Here is a 14,177-nt window from a genome sequence, read left to right as displayed (position 1 = left end):
TTTCAGTATTATCTGGATTGAATCTTAGCCTGCTTGCCCTCATGCAGGCCTCGGTCCCACACAGGCAGTGTATCATTCATTCCATGCCGCTGGCAGAGCGGAATGTTATGGAGACATAGAGCTGGGTATCACCAGTGTATTGGAGACAATGTAGACCATGTCTCCTTACTAACCCTCCCAGAAGCCTCCTCATATGCACATTAAATAGAAACAAAACTGAGAAAGCCATGGGGCACTTCACATGACATAACCTTAAGCAACACGGCACTGCAGAAGTGAGGAATGCCAGCATCAGCTGAAACTGCAGCGGGAATTTTGGATAGGCAGAACATAATTAGGTAAATTTGGCCAGGACACCAGGCCAGGAAGCAGAGTTACCTAAATACAAGTTGAGACAGATTATTAAATATTTTGATATCCTGAAAAAACTTTTTTTGAACCCTCTCTCCTGGCCTTCAAACCATAGGCACTGACTTCTACTGGCGCTGGTGGGTGCTCGGCCCCTGCCCTGCCCCCATTCCAACCCCTTCCCCAAAGTCCCCGCCCCAACTCAGCCCCCTCCCTGCCCCTATTCCGAGGTAGGTGGAGGAATGGGGATGCGGTGTGGTCAGGGGAGGGGGCGGAGGCGGAGGTGAGGTGGGGCATGGGGTGGGGATGGGAGCTTGGCTACTGGTGGGTGCAGAGCACCCACTAATTTTTCCCTGTGGGTCGTCCAGCACCGGAGCACCTACAGAGTTGGCGCCTATGCTTCAAACAACTCCCTAACCTTGCCAAGCTCATCATCAGAAGCAAATTCCACATAGACTAGGATACACCAACTCAAAGGGGCACCAGGCCCTGCCTGCACAACAGATGTAAAACCTGTATATGTATATCCACTGCTACAATGATCAGCACCCCCACAACAAACCTTTCAAGATACAGGGGTCCTACACATGCTTTTCAAAACACATGGTACACCTCATACAGTGCATCAAATGCCCCAATAACAACTATGTGGGTGAAACCAGACACTCACTATGCTCTCAAATGAACTCACACAGAACAATGATAAAAGACACAAACATCATATCACCTGTGGTGAACACTTTTCACAAAGCGATCACTCCATATCTGATCTTTCAATACTTGTCCTTAATGGAAAGTTGCACAATACCTTCAAATTCAAAACCCTAGGCTTAACAGGGACACTGGTGTTATGGCTCATTGCAACAATTTGTGACACACCTTACTGCCTGCTATCCTTAATTGCCCATTTCAAACCCTTTATGCATAACAATCTAGCCCCTAACCGTTCATTCTTTTCAAGTGACCACCTCCAGTATGTTACCCTTCTGCTTAACAATCTGTTCCAACTTGTATTTAGCTCAGACCCTCTGTTTCCTTCCCCTGACCTGACAAGGAGCTCTGTGTAACTCGCAAGCTTGTACCTTTCACCAGCAGAAGTTGATCCAATAAAGAGCAATTACCTCACCCACCTTGTCTTTCTGTTTATAGTTCGTTTCATTTTTCTAGCTGAGTTTTTTTGTGTACTGGTTCACAACAGTGCACAGCATGCTTTAAATACAAAAATGCTTTGTAGTGCCAATTTACACAGAGATGTTTCAGAAGAACATTTCTGCACATGTGAGATTATTTTGTAAATCCTTGCCCTGAACCACAGATCTAAACTTGACAGCCTCCCCTTTAATTTACTTCTCAATGAACCCAGCAGTTCATGAACTGGGTAAGATGTAAGCTACAACTGTTGTTGTTTTTGTCCCTCTGGCTGCGTTGTGCTTTCATATGATTTATTCAGGTTTCATGCTGACTAAGAACATCCCCTAAGGGTCACTGCGCCCTAGATGTCAGGCAAGAAATGCCGCTTTGTTACTAAGAGCACTAGACAAGGCAGAACCAGGATGGGCTGATGTGATTTTGCCTTCCAATATGCCTGCAGCAATTTCTGAGAATTGTTTAAAACCATGTGATTGCTGAACAAGCTCCGCCAAGTTCTGGCCTGACCTAATTCAACATCTCACACAGCAAACACTTAAGATGAAATTCACCCTGGTGTGCAGGGCCACCAGAAGGCCTTCTGCAGCACTGAAGCCCTATGTCAAGGTGCTGGTGGAGTGGCATGGGGAAGTTTTGGCAGCCCCTGTGCTCTGGGGGGAGGGGGAGGTTTCTCTGTGCAGCCACATAGCCCAGCACAGAGGTGAGCTAGGGATGGGGCCATGGGATCCAACATCTATGTGGATCCACTTGAGAGTGCCCGGCATAGAAGCAAGTGGGGGAGTGCTACACTGCATTCACCAGGCTTCAGGTAGATTTTGCCTCCCTAAGTCCATGACCTTCGCCACCCAATTATTTGCACTATATGTGGGTGAAGTGAATTCCACATTTGAAATTCAAGGACCTGGTTGTGCTTTCCAGTATGTCCACTCAACTCCCCATGACTTCAGTGTGAACTCCATGGGTGTAATTGAGATCACAACTGAGCCCTACACTCTTAAAGGGTTATGGCCAGGGTACAGAATACCCTTGGATTTCCACCTGTTCTGAAGTTCTTATCTTCAAAATCACATCCATTTACACTTGGCAACTTTCCTCCCATTTTCATGTTGAACCAGGTGATGTATCCTTTCATATCCTCTTTATGTTGCATGATGTATTTGTTTATATAAAATATTACTCACAAGGATATGCTCAGGAGATTACATGCATAAATTTTGGGTGGATCCCAACAGATAGCATCACACATTCATTATGCTGGCTTGGTGCGACAGCCAGGATTCATATGACATAGTGTAGAAACAGTCTCCCTGGTAAGCTTCATGCTATATGTCACAACTTTGAAAGGGTTTGTATAGACTGATTCCCCACTCTGGCACTTCGCGTGCAGAAGGTGGGGGCCCGCAAGGATTCTAAAAATTAATACTGGCTACTCCAGGCTTGTATTAAACTCCCAAGGTTACAGCTTCTCTCTGACCTTGGATGGGTAGATGCTACCACCACTGAAATGCAAAAAAAATCCCCTTTGGACCCAGGAAGGCACACTTGGGGTACCCTCAAGCCCTTTCACCCCTGCTCCGGGGAACAGCTGAGAAAGAAAACAAAGGAAATCAGCTGTTGCCACAAGCTAATTAAACAACATATGCACAAACCTCTTAGGACACAAAAACCCAATCCTGGTATTAAAAAAGGTACATTTTATTAAAAACAAAAAAAGAAAATACATTTGGAACTTAGACTATTGCTAGATTTAAAAAGAGCAAATATAATAAGAAGCATCAAGAATGGTTTTCTTGAAGTCCAGCTTAATGGTTACAGGCAAAACAAAAGCATTTGGGGGTTAGCACAGAGGAGTCCACAAGCCTTACAGAAATAAAAGAAATAAACCTAATTGCGTCTTCCTAGACATTCCCTGATCTACTTACATATCTGGGGTTTCAGATAAGTAATTCCTAGGTATGATTTGATGAATTTTTGTAGCTGGTTTAAAGCTTCTTACAGCATTGCTGCTCTGTGTCTTCTCTCTCTGGAGAACAACAACAGCCAGACAAAGGGAAAGTTTTTTCCCAATTTTTAAAAGTTCTAACCCTCCCATTGGTTCTTTTGATCAGGTGTCCACTCCCTTTCTTTTACCTATGGGCTTTTTTAACGATTTACAGGTAAAGCAAGTAGAGAACAGCTACTAACAGGGATTTTGTAGTTAACTGGCCGGCTGGGTGTCTATAAAAAGGAGCTACCTCCCCACTTCATTTATTACAGGGTTCATTTGTGCAGAGCTACTACATCCACAGAAGTAATAGTGTTCAGTGCTCGTAAGAGGATCAACCGATAGAGCAGTCAAATTTCTGACTGGAAAATTAGAAACAAAATCTTGTGACAATGGAGGGAAGCCCCTACTTTTCACATTTATTTACTATTTTCCAACTGGAAAAAAGGGTTTAAAAAAAGTGAGAATATTGTGTTTTGCCTACTTTCAGACACTTCTTAACCTTTACCCTCCTTTTTCCTTGAGAAAGAAGGAAACAAATTTAAAAGGGAGAAAAATACAGTGGGAACAAAAATCCAGAAACCTGATGATGTAATGTTTCTAACCTGATAGATAAACCCGTAACCAAACTAGAGTGGTTTGGTAGGTGGAGTTTTTGTAGACCCAGACAGAATGAGAATTCACCTTCTCACCAGCCTCCTCATGCAGCTTCAATTACTCTTCTGAATTCATCTCTCACTTCTAATAAAACCATCTGAATTGTGTACAGGAAATGTCAGTGCTGCTCAGAGGAGCATTACCTTCCTGTGGCTGGTTTGAGAGGGGAATGTACTAGGCCAAATGCCTGCCTAGTGTTAGGGTCACAGAGGGTCTCCTTCTGGATCCACCTCCTCCTAGCATAGAGGGTCTCAGCTGTGTCTGTTGCACTATTCCCTCCCACCTTGGACCTCCCAAAGGCCATTTCAGAGGGTGAGGGATCCATAGCTCTAGAGGGGAAGTCTGGGGGGGAGGGGGCGGAAAAGAGGGAGATGCATATAGTCCCCTCCAAAACCCTGCAGAAAAACTGGAAGCCAGATGATGTAGCATGAGGCTTAATTAACTCTTCAACGGGTCCCTACACTCTAGTCAAACCCTCTAAAGGGAAGCACTGGGGAACAGCAGCTGAGTGGATCCCTTGCAGCCTGACTTCAATGAAGTAATCCAGTGAAGGAGCTGTGGAGAGCAGCAGGGGCTATCAGCGGTGGCACAGGTTCGCCTCCTGTGGGATCTCTGATAGAATTGCTATTCTCTTTTGTGAAAAACTGATCTTTATTTTCCAGAAATATACAAACTTATTCTCTCATTTCTCCATCTTCTTCTTCTACTCCTCTGATGTACAGGACATTGTTACAGCTTATCAAAACTTCACCAAGGTGTCCTGACAATGCACCATCTATGTATTCTTCTGTGCTTACAAGCTGCATGTTCATGTAGCCATCAACAGACACCAGGTAGCCCTTGTACTCCATCCCCCACTTCAGCTTCACCATCACCGGCTTCCCTGTCAGCCCATTCAGGAAGGGCTTGGGGTTCAGGGGCAAGCTCATGGTAACGCGGCCTGGCACAAGGCAGCGGTAAAAACAAAAATTACTCACAGGGCTGCACGTGTACCCAAAGGATGTAAGACTCACAAAGTTCAAACTCCTACCTCCAGTCTGCTGACTTCTGTGTGAGGATATGATCCCAGCCAGCATCTAGATCCTCAACCCTTCCTCATTCCAGCAGGCCAGGCCTCTATGCCACCTACTACTCAGACCCTGTGTACAGGGTGCAGAGAGGGTATTTATGGCTTTTTGACAGTGAGGACACATTTTTGTTTATTTCTCATATTACAGCTCATGCTTCAGTCACAATTTCAGTTTCTTTCACACTGATGAGGCTTAAGAGATCAAAGGTTTCTTAAAAACAGAGGGGATAAGTGCCTATTTTAATGGACCAGGGAGCTCATTCCATCTATTTGGGGCTTGAGTGAATTATTCCAAATTAAAGAATGGGGATCGCTCCCTCCTTGTTCCCATGTCCCATACACAAGAACAAGAGGATGCAATGATATCGAGGGGCAGTAGCATAAGAGCCACTGAAAAATAATTTTTGCTGCACACAGAGGACAGACAGCCTGCAAAAATCACTGCCATAGGAAGATGTGGATGGTGACAAAATGTTTGGCTGGGTGCTATAAAGAGCTGGCTAATATTATGACACTAATAACTTTTGCAGCTATGCAAGTTAAGATAAAATGATGGAGAGGGTGAGAAAAACCCATGGTTCTAGGTATAAGAAAATAACTTATTACAGGAGTCATCAAGATAGGTGCATTATGGAGGTTTATTCTGCTACTTCCCTTTCATGACTCAGGTATTAGCCCTGAAGCAGGATACTTGATTGCACGAATGAATGGTACGACCCAGTCTGGTAAATCCTATTAAGTCATCCTATTGTATTGCAGCTCCCTCTTTGTGGAGCAAAGCATGGGTGAAAGAAAACGAAGCATAGGAGCTGCAGCAATGCAGGTGTGAGCTAGGAAGCAGAGTACAAGGGGAGATGGAAAAACAGGGAGTTCCTGCAATGCTGCAGGATGGATCTGAACCGAGAGCAGAGAATAGCAAATTATCTAGGAAATATGTGTATATTTTATAGAATAGCTCCAATCAGAGCTTAGAATGAATTGTTCTCTTTCCTCCTTTCTTCTCTCTCTAAAATATTATTTCATGTGATCATTATCTTATTCTCTGCATAATATGTTCTTGTTCTAGTAAGATAGTGAGGAGCTATTTTTACTGAATTTGAGGAATGCTGCCAGCTCTGATCTTGCCTGGGGGGAAAAAAGTACTGGAACTCACCCTCTGAAGTTCAGTTGTGCCCTGCTGGAAAAGAATCAGGACACAATGGAAGATAAAAGATCCCTTTGCTGAATGTTCATCAGGGAAGCCTTGTGACTCAGGGCAGGTCTACACTAGAAGCTCAAACTGGCTGCTATGGTGCAACTGGTGAAGATGTTCTATGCTGACGGGAGACCGGGAGAGAGCTCTCCCATCAGCATATTAAAATCACCTCTACGAGAGGCAGTAGCTATCACACTGGCTCTTAGGTCGGTATAACTTACGTCACTTGGCCGTGGCTGAGTCACACCCCTGAGCCCTGGTCTACACTAGGACTTTAGGTCGAATTTAGCAGCGTTAAATAGATGTAAACCTGCACCCGTCCATACGATGAAGCCCTTTATTTCAACTTAAAGGGCTCTTAAAATCGATTTCCTTACTCCACCCCTGACAAGTGGATTAGCGCTTAAATCGGCCTTGCCAGGTCGAATTTGGGGTACTGTGGACACAATTTGACAGTATTGGCCTCCGGGAGCTATCCCAGAGTGCTCCATTGTGACCGCTCTGGACAGCACTCTCAACTCAGATGCACTGGCCAGGTAGACAGGAAAAGAACCGCGAACTTTTGAACCTCATTTCCTGTTTGGCCAGCGTGGCAAGCTGCAGGTGACCATGCAGAGCTCATCAGCAGAGGTGACCATGATGGAGTCCCAGAATCGCAAAAGAGCTCCAGCATGGACTGAACGGGAGGTACGGGATCTGATGGCTGTATGGGGAGAGGAATCCGTGCTATCAGAACTCCTTTCCAGTTTTTGAAATGCCAAAACCTTTGTCAAAATCTCCCAGGGTATGAAGGACAGAGGCCATAACAGGGATCCGAAGCAGTGCCACGTGAAACTTAAGGAGCTGAGGCAAGCCTACCAGAAAACCAGAGAGGCGAACGGCCGCTCTGGGTCAGAGCCCCAAACATGCCGCTTCTATGATGAGCTGCAAGCCATTTTAGGAGGTTCAGCCACCACTACCCCAGCCGTGTTGTTTGACTCCTTCAACGGAGATGGAGGCAACACGGAAGCAGGTTTTGGGGACGAAGAAGATGATGATGATGATGAGGTTGTAGATAGCTCACAGCAAGCAAGCGGAGAAACCGGTTTTCCCGACAGCCAGGAACTGTTTCTCACCCTGGACCTGGAGCCAGTACCCCCCGAACCCACCCAAGGCTGCCTCCTGGACCCAGCAGGTGGAGAAGGGACCTCCGGTGAGTGTACCTTTTAAAATACTATACATGGTTTAAAAGCAAGCATGTGAAAGGATTACTTTGCCCTGGCATTCGCAGCTCTCCTGGACCTACTCCCAAAGCCTTTGCAAAAGGTTTCTGGGGAGGGCAGACTTATTGCGTCCTTCATGGTAGGACACTTTACCACTCCAGGCCAGTAACACGTACTCTGAAATCATTGAACAACAAAGCATTGCAGTGTATGTTTGCTGGCGTTCAAACAACATCCGTTCTTTATCTCTCTGTGTTATCCTCAGGAGAGTGAGATATCATTCATGGTCACCTGGTTGAAATAGGGTGCTTTTCTTCAGGGGACACTCAGAGGAGCCCGTTCCTGCTGGGCTGTTTGCCTGCGGGTGAACAGAAATGTTCCCCGCTGTTAGCCACGGGGAGGGGGGAGGGTTGAGGGGGTAGCCACGCGGTGGGGGGAGGCAAATGCGACCTTGTAACGAAAGCACATGTGCTATGTATGTAATGTTAACAGCAAGGTTTACCCTGAAAGAGTGTAGCCACTGTTTTATAAAATGTGTCTTTTTAAATACCGCTGTCCCTTTTTTTTTCTCCACCAGCTGCATGTGTTTCAATGATCACAGGATCTTCTCCTTCCCAGAGGCTAGTGAAGATTAGAAAGAAAAAAAAAACGCACTCGTGATTAAATGTTCTCTGAGCTCATGCTGTCCTCCCACACTGACAGAGCACAGACGAATGCGTGGAGGCAAATAATGTCAGAGTGCAGGAAAGCACAAAATGACCGGGAGGAGAGGTGGCGGGCTGAAGAGAGTAAGTGGCGGGCTGAAGAGAGGGCTGAAGCTCAAATGTGGCAGCAGCGTGATGAGAGAGGCAGGATTCAATGCTGAGGCTGCTGCAGGATCAAACCAGTAAGCTCCAGTGTATGGTTGAGCTGCAGCAAAGGTAGCTGGAGCACAGACTGCCACTACAGCCCCTGTGTAACCAACCGCCCTCCTCCCCAAGTTCCATAGCCTCCACACCCAGATGCCCAAGAACGCGGTGGGGGGGACACCGGCCAACCAGCCACTCCGCCACAGAGGATTGCCCAAAAAAAAGAAGGCTGGCATTCAATAAATTTTAAAGTTGTAAACTTTTAAAGTGCTGTGTGGCATTTTCCTTCCCTCCTCCACCACCCCCCCTGGGTTACCTTGGTAGTCATCCCCCTATTTGTGTGATGAATGTATAAAGAATGCATGAATGTGAAGCAACAATGACTTTATTGCCTCTACAAGCGGTGATCGAAGGGAGGAGGGAAGGGTGGTTAGCTTGCAGGGAAGCAGAGTGAACCAAGGGGCGGGGGGTTTCATCAAGGAGAAACAAAGAGAACTTTCACACCGTAGCCTGGCCAGTCATGAAACTGGTTTTCAAAGCTTCTCTGATGCGTACCGCGCCCTCCTCTGCTCTTCTAACCGCCCTGGTGTCTGGCTGCGCGTAACCAGCAGCCAGGCGATTTGCCTCAACCTCCCACCCCGCCATAAACGTCTCCCCCTTACTCTCACAGATATTGTGGAGCACACAGCAAGCAGTAAGAACAGTGGGAATACTGGTTTTGCTGAAGTCTAAGCGAGTCAGTAAACTGCGCCAGCGCGCCTTTAAATGTCCAAATGCACATTCTACCACCATTCTGCACTTGCTCAGCCTGTAGTTGAACAGCTCCTGACTACTGTCCAGGCTGCCTGTGTACGGCTTCATGAGCCATGGCATTAAGGGGTAGGCTGGGTCCCTAAGGATAACTATAGGCATTTCAACATCCCCAACAGTTATTTTCTGGTCTGGGAATAAAGTCCCTTCCTGCAGCTTTTGAAACAGACCAGAGTTCCTGAAGATGCGAGCGTCATGTACCTTTCCCGGCCATCCCACGTTGATGTTGGTGAAACGTCCCTTGTGATCCACCAGAGCTTGCAGCACTATTGAAAAGTACCCCTTGATGTTTATGTACTCGCAGGCTTGGTGCTCCGGTGCCAAGATAGGGATATGGGTTCCGTCTATGGCCCCACCACAGTTAGGGAATCCCATTGCAGCAAAGCCATCCACTATGACCCGCACATTTCCCAGGGTCACTACCCTTGATATCAGCAGATCTTTGATTGCGTGGGCTACTTGCATCACAGCAGCCCCCACAGTAGATTTGCCCACTCCAAATTGATTCCCAACTGACCAGTAGCTGTCCGGCGTTGCAAGCTTCCACAGGGCTATCGCCACTCGCTTCTCAACTGTGAGGGCTGCTCTCATCTTGGTATTCATGCGCTTCAGGGCAGGGGAAAGCAAGTCACAAAGTTCCATGAAAGCGCCCTTATGCATGCGAAAGTTTCGCAGCCACTGGGAATCGTCCCAGACCTGCAACACTATGCGGTCCCACCAGTCTGTGCTTGTTTCCCGAGCCCAGAATCGGTGTTCCACAGCATGAACCTGCCTCATTAGCACCATGATGCATGCATTGCCAGGGCCCATGCTTTCAGAGAAATCTGTGTCCATGTCCTGATCACTCACGCGACCACGCTGACGTCGCCTACTTGCCCGGTATCGCTCTGCCAGATTCTGGTGCTGCATATACTGCTGGATAATGCGTGTGGTGTTTAATGTGCTCCTAATTGCCAAAGTGAGCTGAGCGGCCTCCATGCTTGCCTTGGTATGGCGTCCGCACAGAAAAAAGGCGCGGAACGATTGTCTGCCATTGCTCTGACGGAGGGAGGGGCGACTGACGACATGGCTTACAGGGAATTAAAATCAACAAAGGGGGTGGCTTTACATCAAGGAGTATTTCAGGCAGGACTTCACGGAGGGTTCCAATAAAGAAATGGTGCACCTAAGTTATTGTTCTTATTGGAACAAGGAGGTTAGCCTGGCCTCTGATTGATACATGGCTAGATTTACCTCGCTGCACCTTCTCTGTGAGTGACTGCAGTGTGACCTGGAGGAATGAGTCCCCCGAGACGGGGGAGGGGGGGAAGCAAATGAGTACAAAACAAATCTGGTCTATTTCTTGTTTTGATCCACTCCATCTATCTTTTACATCTTTGGCTGGCAGCAGACTGTGCAGAAGGACTGCATGCCATCCACATCTCATGGCTGCCCCGCAGAAGATGATGCAATAGGACTGCTAGCAATCCGTATCGCCTGCCTGCTCACCATAAGATGGTTCAATAGGACTGACTGCAGGACTAAAGAGAATGACCTGGTCAAGTCACTCCAAATTTAGTCCTTGCGCCCATGTCTGCCCCCGCGCTCCCAGCCGACGTGGCCAGGAGCACTTCGGACATGACGATGACGGCTACCAGTCCTATTGCACCGTCTGCTGCCAGAAGGCAATGGGTTGCTGCTACTGTGTAGCAATGCAGTACCGCGTCTGCCAGCACCCAGGAGACATACGGTGACAGTGAGCTGAGCGGGCTCCATGCTTGCCGTTGTATGGCGTCTGCACAGGTAACTCTGGAAAAAAGGCACGAAACGATTGTCTGCCCTTGCTTTCACGGAGGGAGGAAAGGAGGGAACGGGGGCCTGACGATATGTACCCAGAACCACCCGCGACAATGTTTTAGCCCCATCAGGCATTGGGATCTCAACCCAGAATTCCAATGGGCAGCGGAGACTGCGGGAACTGTGGGATAGCTACTCTCAGTGCAACGCTCCGGAAGTCGACTCTAGCCTCGGTACTGCGGAAGCACTCCGCCGAGTTAATGCACTTAGAGCATTTTCTTTGGGGACACACACACTTGAATATATAAAACCGATTTCTAAAAAACCGACTTCTATAAATTCGACCTAATTTTGTAGTGTAGACATACCCTGAGTGACAAATTATACGGATATAACCTATAGTGTTAACAAGCCTTAAGGAAAGAGAGGGAGTGGGGGAACTCCTGAAGGTGACTCATAATGTGAGATGAGCAATGACTGTATATTTGGTATATAGTATTGTGTTTTCCTGGGGCATAAGCATAGGGATGCCAAATTAATTTAATTCTATTCCATTTTAAATTAGATTTCATGGGCCAGGGGATAAATTTGGAAATTACTACATCCTAGGGGTGTGGTTTTTTGTATTTGTATGTTTTTCACAACATACAAGATCTTTAAACATAAAGCGGGGACAGCTACTGTCTAAAATTTACCTATGAATCACCAAAAAATCCTGAGCACAAACCGACTCCATAGTCAGGAGTTTTTTTAAACCCTCTGCAGACTTTGTGAATTTTAAGTGCTCAAATGCACTTGTTTTCCTTTAGCTTTCCTTAAAATTCTCACAGAGCCTGAATGCTGTCTTCTCTCTTATGTTTTTCTCTGCTGCATGGCAATATGAATTAACATGACCTTATTTGTCTTCTTTTATACAACACCTATGTCTGGCCGGTTTCCTCACACCTTTGCCTGTGACAACTGCCAGATCCATAAAATCTTAGCCTCTTCATTCTCTAGAGCACTTGCAATTTGCTGGTCACAATATCGCAGGGTGCATGTAAATCTGTACTTGCCACACAGTCTCCACTGCAGACTCTTGGCAACCTCACTGTGTCTGTCCATATATTCTCTCCCAACCAAGCTCATGCAGGTGATCAGCACATGCTGCACCATCTCTTCCTTTTTGGAACAATTCTGCAGTTCAGGAAGTAGTTCTCTTGGTCAATTTTGTTTCAAAAATTAAGTTTGACTAATTTTCTTCACTCATAATGAGGCTCTCTGTCTCTCTTTCGAGGTCTCCTTCTACAAGCCAAGAGTTTATTAATCTTTCATCACTGACTGGTTATTAATTATTTAATTTAATAATATTTAATAATAATAATGTATAATACGTTAGCACCTAAGAGCCCCAGTCATGGACCAGGACCCCATTGTGCTAGGTGCTGTACAAACACAGAACAAAAAGACAGTCCCAGCCCCAAGGAGCTTAGAATCTAGGTAAAAGAAAAGAGACAGCAGATGGATATACACAGATATGAGCATACAAGGAAACAATGAGAGAATGTTGGTCAGCGTGACAGGCAGTGGTCTCTACACACTGGGGTAGCGGCGGCAGGGCTCTAGCAGCACTTTAAAGGGCCCATGGCTCTGGCTGTTGCGGGGAGCCCTGGGCCCTTTAAAGGCCCTGCCTCTTCTGGATGAGGCCATGCCTCTTCCGGTTGAGGCTACGCCCAATGCTCAGGACTCCGGAGTACCGGTAAATCCTTTAAATTACTTTCACCCCTGGGAATACCATTTTGAACAGCGCTCTGCTCTGGCCCTGGTGGCACGACCTTGCACTGATGGTACATATGAGGTCACACTGGCAGGGGCATGGAGGCATGCTCTTGAAAATGGCATCCCCCATGCAGCATGACCTTGCATGCACCATGCATACAAGGTAGGGTTGCCAATTTTGGTTGGATGTATTCTTGGAGGTTTCATCACATGACATATTCTTTAATTAAAGATTAATCTTTAATTCCTGGAGACTCCAGGACAATCCTGAAGGATTACTATTACAAGGTCATGCTGGCGGGAGGAGCGGAGCATCATGTAGGCAGAGGTGGGCTCATGCTGTTACCAAAAGTGCTGAAATGTCTGGTATTCTGGGAACATGTGAACAGCTACTCTATGGTAGGCACAAGATGTACTGCAACTTATGTTAGAGGCCAGTGACCTTGCTGGGTGTGTGATATAGTACAGGCTGGTGTACACAGGATATGTTACAGGCTGCTGTTGGTAATGTGCATGGGATACGTCATGGGGTAATGGGTCAGATGGAAGGTACGCAACATTGCCAGCTCTTGTGATTTTATTGTAAATATGTGACTCTTCTCAAAGCCCCAGCCTTGAAGTCATTTGACTATGTGAGAAGTTCAGCTTGTGCTATTTAAAAACAGCAAGTTTGTAGCACTTATGGCTATGGAGGGGGAAAAAAAGGAAAATATGACTTTCTTGAGGCTCAAACCACAGAGGACAAATAAAAACAACAACAGTATTTATTATGTTTAGGATCACAGGACTTTTAAGTTAGGCTCAAGTTTTCTCAGGGCCTGACTCCTGAATGTTAACTACTTATGCTAAACAATCTGTTCACCTTGTATTCAGCTGTGACACTCTGAGGACCTTTCCCAGACCTGAAGAAGAGCTCTGTGTGTGTGGCTCAAACACTTGTGCCTCTCACCAACACAAATAGGGCCCATCACAGCTATTACTTCACCCACCTTGCCTCTGCAGCTGGCAATAAGGAGTAGTACACCATGTCTGTAGAGCCAGGCGCTGGGTAGCCAATGGCGGGATGCGAGCCCACTGTGACAGTCCCGTGCTGCCCTTAGGAGAGCCCAGCCACGTGCCGATCCCGTCCCCACATGCAGCAAACCCTCAGTCCCCTTCCCTTTCCTCCTTCCCCCACACCTTACGTTTCGCGTCACAGCATTCTGCCCGCTGTCATTGGCTGATGTCCGGGGGGCGGGGACGCCCTGTCCAATGGGAAGGCCGCTTGAAAGCTCGCTCTTCTCCTGGCTGACTGGCCAGTGGGGGTAGGTTTGAGCGCCGGCGCCGAGCTAGAGGTGCCTTTGGCAGCACGTGCGGGCGGATGGCGGCTCCGCGGCGCGTG

At 47.0% G+C, this 14,177-nt stretch overlaps 1 pseudogene; it reads right to left on the bottom strand.

Moving 5' to 3' along the window:
* Positions 1-4,812: 4,812 nt before the first annotated feature.
* On the bottom strand, positions 4,813-5,127 carry LOC141999936 (small nuclear ribonucleoprotein F pseudogene; annotated as a pseudogene).
* Between the last annotated feature and the right edge of the window lie 9,050 nt (positions 5,128-14,177).

Source organism: Natator depressus, chromosome 1 (genome assembly GCF_965152275.1).
Source record: "Natator depressus isolate rNatDep1 chromosome 1, rNatDep2.hap1, whole genome shotgun sequence".
Taxonomy (NCBI): Eukaryota; Metazoa; Chordata; order Testudines; family Cheloniidae; genus Natator; species Natator depressus.
The sequence above is the reverse complement of the archived record's forward strand: the minus strand, read 5'-3'. Positions and strand labels throughout refer to the sequence as shown.